Consider the following 8,080-nt stretch of genomic DNA (forward strand, 5'->3'; position numbering starts at 1 on the left):
TCTTGCCCCTTTGTAATTGATCTGACTACTTAGAAATCAAGTTTGTTCAAATTGCATGTGAAGCGAGAATAAATAGACCCAAAGTGAGGACCTGAAGTGCTCTCCTATAAATGATAGACATTAACACATGGCATTTATGAAAACCATTTGGCTTTCGGGGGGTTAAGTCTTCATTCTCAGCTATGTAAAAGTTTCAAATAATCACAATCTACACTTATAAAGCACTTCTTGATTTGGAAAGTGCTTCTTACACCATATTTCATTTGAGCCCCACAGCAGTCCTGTCTAGTAGGCAGGGCGGGGATTTTCATCCTCATAGATGAAGTGACATTCAGAGAGGATAATTGACCAGCTCAGGTCACAGAGATCTGCAGAGTTGCCAGGTGGCTGAATTTTACATAGGTGAAGTGTGTCCATTTGCTTTTAAAAGAACCAGAGTTTGAAAACAAAGTCAGATTCTTTTGAATATCTGCTTGTAGGTTTTGGAATTTGGGGTTTGTTTTGTTTTGTTTTGGGCCTTCGAAACAGAGATCAGTGTGTTCCTCTGTGAGGCATTCGCAACTCCAGGGCTCTCCCCGGAGCAAGAGCAGAACCTTGTCCAACCCTGTCTTGGGCCTCCTCCTGTAGGGGAGGGGTCAGAGCCGGAGAGTTGGCCTTGAAGCCTCTGGTGGAGGGGGTGGAGGTGGGGACACCTCCTCCCTTCTCCTTGGCTCACTGGAACCTGATGCTCTGATCAGCCCCCAACTCCCACCCTTATAGGAGCAGACCCCCTTACACTCCCCAGGGGACAAGGATCCTTAAAACTCCTGGTGGACCCCCTCCAGACTCACCTCCGGGGCCCCCTGCCCTGTCCCAGTGGAGTGGTCTGCATGAGCCTTGCTACTTTTCTTCACAGAGGAGGCTCAATGTGCCCTGAGATGGCCCGGGCACAGCAAATGGATTAAGAATGACTTGGAATATTCACTATTTAGCATCCTCCAAAGGAGCAGGGGATGGAGCATCAGTAGAGAAGGCTGTGGTGGCATTCTAATATCTAGTCCACTAATAAAAAAGCAGCCCCTCATGATGACACAGAAAACAGGGACAACCAAAGGACCCTCAGGCTATATCTTGCTTACTCATGTATATTCTTTGTCCTTCTATGGGTTTAAGAAATTTTTAAAAATTAGTTTTCAATATTTAAAAATTAACACATTTCACTCAAAAGTTGGGATAAATCAAGTCTGAGTTATCTATTTATCTTAAAGTGAAACATCTAGGCCTGGCCCATCGCTTACTTGGGAGAGCGTGGTGCTGACAATACCAAGTCAAGCATTAAGATCCCCTTACCAGTCATCTTAAAAAAAAAAAAAAAAAAGTGAAACGTCTGACCACAGTGCAATAATCAGCTGCAGTCCCCAACCTCCCACTTCGCCCAGTTCTACCTGCCTCTTGCAGCACTTGCGTTTATGATCCCTACATTGCAGGGCTTAAAGCCGGGCAGCTGCTGCAGACGGGAGGCTGGGGGGTGCAGGGCTTCCCTCAGGGAGCTGGCAACGTGGCCTGCATGCGGGGTTTTCTATGCTCTGATCTCCAGCTGCCCCAAGAGAGTGTTTAGACAGTGTGGATGAACCTCAGATTCTGATGTTTCGTGGCTCGGTGGTAAGCAAATCTCTGCCCCCTACACACACACACACACACACACACACACACACACGCACACACACACCCCTGCCGTGCTGTGAGAACTAGGTGCTACTGGCAGAATCAAAATCTCTCCAGATCACTGAGCCTTTATGTAGCTGGGACACCCTGTTGTTACTTATTTGATTTTCTAACACCTCTTGCCTGTTTTGTACTGAATGCCACTGCAGGAAGATTCAGTGGCTCATTTTTCACTGTTCCTTGGCAAGACAGATCAGTCTTACTGCTTTTCATTCATAATGTTGACTCAGTTACCTGAGTGTCTAAACTAATCCCCAGCTGTTTGAGCACTGGGTTAGGCAGAAGATGGTAGTAATTAGAAGTATCTGGGGATCCAATCAAGACGGTGGAATAGACGGTCCACAGCATCACTCTCTCCCACAAATCAACCAAATTTACAACTACAAAAATCTAACATCAGCCAAACCGGGGCCACTGGAGCTCAGGGGAAGAGGAGGAGAGACCTACAGAGTTCACGAAGGTGGGAGAAACTACGATGAGAGAAAGAAAAAACTGCTTGAAGCATTTCAGGCCACGGTTGCTTTAAGGCTGGAGCTGCTGAGTGCATGGAGCAGGAGCTGGCAGAAGCCACAGCTGTGCCCTTCAGATGGAGTTACTTGGACACAGCAGGGAACAAGAGGGCCTTGGCGGCCCCCAGGACAGCAAGACCACTAATAGGGTTCCCATGGATCCATACAGGAGCGAGGAGCCAGAACAACTAAAAAAGGGAGCCATCCAGAGGCCTGTGAGTCATTGCAAGGGACCGGCGCAGGGCCCGTCCCATGGGAATTGTTTGTAGCACAGGCGGTGGGTGAGACAGGCCCACCAGGGGAACACTGGGACACAGCAAGGACAGCTGATCTGCCCCCAAATCAGCACAGGACCACTCAGAGGAGACTGGTCAGGAATGCAGAATTGCATGGGATGCAGTTTGATGAAAAAACTCAGGCCCAGATCAGAGATTCTACAGAACACAGATCCACCGGGTCTCTGGAGAGTCGGAAGTACCTATAAGGTCAACCATTAAACCTTGAGTTGCGCAAAAAGCCTTCCCTAGGGAAACAGCAGCAAAGCAGCAATTTAAACAACCACACAGCTCAAGTACTGGTTCCCACAGGAAGTTTCCCCATGTTAGAAGCAAAGGACAAAAAATTAGTTCCAGACCAGGTACACTACCAGCACCTTGGGGCCTGCCTAGGAACCGGAGGCTCGGATATGGGGACTGGATCCCACTCCCACTTCCAGGTAAACTGCACCAGTGCTTCAAAGCCAGCCTGGGGACCTGAAGCATGGAGAGGGGGACTGGAACCCCCTCCCACAACCAGGCACACCACGCCAGCACCTTGGGGCCTGCCTGGGAACCCGAGGCAAGGAGAAGAGGACTGGACCTCTCTCCCACAACCAGGCACACTGAGCCAGCGCCTTGGGGCCCACCTAGGGACCCAGGGTATGGAGTCGGGGACCAGACCACCCTCCCACAACCAGGCACAACATGCCAGCACCTTGGAGCCCACCCAGGGACCCAGGGTATGGAAAAACAGACCGAACCTCTCTCCCACAACCAGGCACAACATGTCAGCACCTCGGAGCCCACCCAGGGAACTGGGGCAAGCAGAAGGGGAATGGTTCTCTCTCCCACACCCAGGACACCATGCCAGAGCTTCAGGGCCCACCCAGGGACCCGAGGCATGGAGTGGGAGACTGGAACACCCGCCCACAACCAGGCACACTGAGCCAGCACCTTTGGGCCTGCCTGGGAACCTGGGACATGGATAAGGGAACTGGACCTCTCTCCCACAACCAGGCATACTCACCAGTGCCTCAAGGCCTGCCCGGGGTACCTGAGGCATGGAGAAGGGACTGGACCTCTCTCCCACAACCAGGCACACCACGCCAGTACCTCGGGGCCCACCCAGGGACCCGAAGCAAGGAGAAGGGGACTGGACCTCTCTCCCACAACCAGGGACACCATGCCAGCACCTCAGGGCCCGCCTTGCCGAGAGGCATGCAGAAGGGGACTGGACCCTCCTCCCACACCAGGCACAAAATGCCAGCACCTCGGGGCCCACCTGGATACCCAAGGCATGGAGAAGGGGACCGGACCCTCCTCCCACAACCAGGCACACTGCGCCAGTACCTCGGGGCCTGCCCAGGGACCCGGGACATGGAGAAGGGGATGGGACCCCTCTCCCACAACCAGGCACATGGCGCCAGGGACCAGAGGCATGGATAAGGGGACCAAACACACCCCACAATCAGACATATCACCAGTGCCAAGGAGCATGCCAAAAACAGCACCTCCACATGGGTGGCCCACCACAGCCACCACAATAACCATGGCTGCTGCAAAAGCGGCTAGACGCCACAACCACCACACAGATGGTCCGCCAGCCACTGGAGTGCATTCACACAAGAACAGTCACCAGCAGAGACAAAGAAAAGAAGAGGATGTCTCTTTCTACAAAACCCATTTCAGAGTGACAGAAGAAGCATCTGCTCTACGATAATATTGGGGGACCTGATCACATCTCTCAGCATTGAACAGATCATCTAGGTAACAAGTTAACAGAGTAACCATTATTCTTTCAGAAGGAGAGAAGAAATCTAGGGCAATTAGAGGGGGGAGGGGGAGGACTGGGGAAAGGGGAAAGGTTGGACAAGGGGCATAAAGAATAATTATGATTTGTAACAATATATATGCTAGTAATATTGATTTAATCAACATATCTCAATGTTCAAACCCCAAAATATGTATAATCGATTTTGATTCAATAAATAAAATAAATTTAATAAAAAAATAGAAATAAAAATAATTTAAAAAAAGAAGTATTTGTTCTGCTTGGGCTCAAATCCCTACTCTACTACCTGCCAGCTGTGTGATCTTGGGTAAATTACTTACCATCTCTGGGTCTTGGTTTCACCTATGTAAATGGGGTAATGCTTAGTTCTGCTTAGTTCATTCAGCTGGAACCTAATGGTCTGATCAGGTGAAAAGAGCTTGACAGGGGACTTAGAACATAAGAATCACTTTATAAAAGTTAGTTAGCATGGTTTATTATTATTGTTTACTATTTGGTAAATGACTTTTGGCAAAATTAAAAGGCAACTTTAATTTCTAAAGATTTAGTCACACTGGCATTGGACCTTTGGCATTGGACAGGATCTCAGTCATGAATTCAAGTCTCTGATTTCTGCAGGAGAGGAACGGGAAGCCCAGTGCAGTAGCACGGGAATGCCCTCTGCCTTCTTGCCACATTGTGTTGGACTCTTCCGCCTTCCCAAGATGCTGAGCCTGCAACTGGGGATTAGAATGTTTATTCTCAGCAAGAATCTGATTTGCTCAGATATAAATTTATAGTCAGAAAAACTGTGACCCAGCAGTGCAGAACAAATTTTGCTCAACTGGAACTATTCCAGACAGAAGCCTCCATGTAACCAGCAGAGTGGCTCCTTTGCAGTGTCATCTTCTTTCTGAGCAGGACTGGGAACAGGGCTCCTGCATGGGAGTGTTAGGTTGGTCCCTCTGTGTACTATAATCTACCCAAATCCTGGTCAGCACCTCTCAGAGGAGATCCCTGCAAACATTCTAGAAAAGCCAGGAGAATTTCTGGTCCCTGGGTTCATGCCCTGTGTTCCTGAGCATCTAAGTTCTGTCTGTTGTTGGCTATTGTGCACATTTCTGTGATCCCGTCTTACTCTGCTTCCAGGGTTGTTCTGTCTCATATTGTTAGTTTCCTGATCCCTTTCTGTTTCATTCATTCATTCAAACAATATTTATTGAGTCCCCACTCAGATGCTGGGATAAAGCAGGAAACTTGCTAGATCTGGGCTGTGCTCTCCTGGGGCTTACAGTCTGGGTGGGAGAAAAACATGGAACAGGAAACACACAAAGGATGTTTGATCACAGACAGTGAGAAGTGGTCCAAAGGAAACAGCCAAGGAATGGTGAGATCACAAAACAGGGTCCTGGCTGGGGCTCGGGTATCACCGAGGCCTCCCTGAAGCCATGACATTTAAGCTGGGACCTAAAGAAACCAGTCAGATGGAAGGAGAGTAGGGAAAGAAGGTTCCGGCAGAAGGAACAGTGTGAAGGAAGGTGGAAGGACCGTCATCAGAGAACAGAAGATGTCACGTGTGTGTGGCCGAGGGCTGAAGTGAGCCTGAGAGTGGCAGGGATGAGGACGGAGGACAGGGAGAGGCTCTGGAGCCTGCAGGCTCTTGTGGGCCCTGCAAAGGCATCCAGACTTGGCCTTAAGGTAATGAGAGACTAATACGTCTTATCAATAGGAGAGAGACATACATGATCAGGCTTGTCTTTTGGAAATATCCACTCTGGTTGCTGGTGGGGAAGAGACTGGAAAGGGATGAGAGTGGCTCACATGGCTAGTGTCACCCCCAACACTGCCTGCAGCTGTAGTTTCTCTCCCATTCCTGAGGGCTCAGGAAATAGGCCGGCCCATGACATTTGAGGGCATCTAGCCCAGTGACAGGAAGGACAAAGATCCATGGCACTGCTTGGGAAACCAGGGAAGTGCCTCTCCCAAGCTTCTCATCCCATCTAGGATTTGTGCTGGTGGGGTGCGGGCTTTGCTGCTTCTGCGTGACTGAGGTCTCTCGTGCCTCCCCTAACATGCTCCTCCCTGGTTGATCATTCACAACTGATCACCCCTCCAGAGACCACAGAGATGTTAATAGAAACCTGGGGACCCCCAAAGGAGGGGGACGTGATGTTCTGCTTCAAGGAGAGACAGAGCTCACCCACAGAGGAGGAAGATAATGTCCACTCTTCTTGGGCTTGCCAGGACAGCAAAGCATCTCGGCACTTCCAGGGAGTAGAATGTGGAGTTTAAGAGCTCAGACCCTGGAGACAGATCTCTTGAGGTTTATTCCTAGCTCTGCCCTTAATTAACTGTGTGACCATAGGCACATGATGCCTCAATTTCTACATCCGTGAAATAGGGACAATCACAATTTTGTACATGTGAAATAGGATTGTTGCGAGGACTAAATACAGTAATATACATTGAGTGCTAGAAGTGCACCTGACACATTGTAAGTGTTGGGTCTGATGAGGACGGGGATGATGGTGATGCTGTTTCAGCATGGGGTACAGCAGTGACAGCTCTCAGGTTGTGAGGGACACCTCCGATGCTACCTGCCCAGCTCACGATGACTCCCTTTTCTGGAGAAGTCACCAGAAGAGGTAAGTCTCTGACAGCCAGGTATAAAGTTTGTGATCTTGACACCTGGTTCCTGTAGACCAGAGGTGGATACTTGCCCAAGGTTTCGCCAGTTGGATTCTCAGGATTTCGCAGACTGAGACAGCCAGCCGGTTTGACTTGGTCCCCTGAATGGTGGAGATATAAATGAGGAAGGTGTGTGCGTGTGCGTGCGCGTGCGCGTGCGCGTGTGTGTGTGCGCGCGCGTGTGTGTGTGCGTGTGTGTGCGTGTGCGTGCGTGTGCGTGTGCGTGTGTGTGTGTGCGTGCGTGCGTGCGTGTGCGTGTGCGTGCGTGTGCGTGTGCGTGTGCGTGCGTGCGTGTGCGTGTGCGTGTGCGTGCGTGCGTGCGTGTGCGTGTGCGTGTGCGTGTGCGTGTGTGTGTGTGTGTGCGTGTTGTGCTGGGGGAGATGGAGAAGCACAGAAGTTTGGTTTGCAGACAGAGGAGAATGAAGCAGAAGTGCAAATGAAAGACGCAGAGAGAGACCCTGCCTGGGTTCCCAGAGGCTTTCCAGTTCCTGGGCTTCAATTCCTTGAGAAGCCCTGCTGCTTGTGGCTTCCGTGGATACCCCAGGATTCTTCCTGGAAGTGTTTTTTTATTGCCTGAGCAAGTTCAAGATGGCTTTTCTTGACTAAGACGTGGGTTAATATGGCCCTAGCTGGACATCTTCACGTGGAGCCTGGGTAAGCTGCTGCTACTCCTTCAGATCAATTGGAATGTGTATAGAAGGTTGTATTTCTCCTGGAGGTCCAAATACAAAATCCCTCTCTGAGGCCTTCCAAGAAGGCGTGGCATGGCTAAAATTTAGTTCTCTGCTGCTGTTAAAAGTGGTTTATGTACGTGTGGATGGTCTGGTGCCTTAGCTAGGCACCGCAGCCTGGATCCCAGACGTGCCTTTCAAACTTCCTGGTCACCTCCTGTTTTCTCTTCTCATTCCTCTGTGTTTAGCCTGTTCTGTACCAAGATTTACACCTATTCTGGTTGCAGATAAGGTAGTTTAGCAAATGGGGTGAGGGAATCCAGTGAGCAGAAGATAGAGCCAGAAGCAGATTAGAGTGTGGGCCGTGGTGGGTCAGTGTGGGTCCAGTTTCTGATTCATCTCTCAGTTTTGGTGGTTCAATAATCTGATATTATCAGTATAGACAGAGGTGGCAAGGCCCAGGAAAGCACTCTCCAATAG

This window comes from Cynocephalus volans, chromosome 3, assembly GCF_027409185.1.
Source record: "Cynocephalus volans isolate mCynVol1 chromosome 3, mCynVol1.pri, whole genome shotgun sequence".
Lineage (NCBI taxonomy): Eukaryota > Metazoa > Chordata > Mammalia > Dermoptera > Cynocephalidae > Cynocephalus > Cynocephalus volans.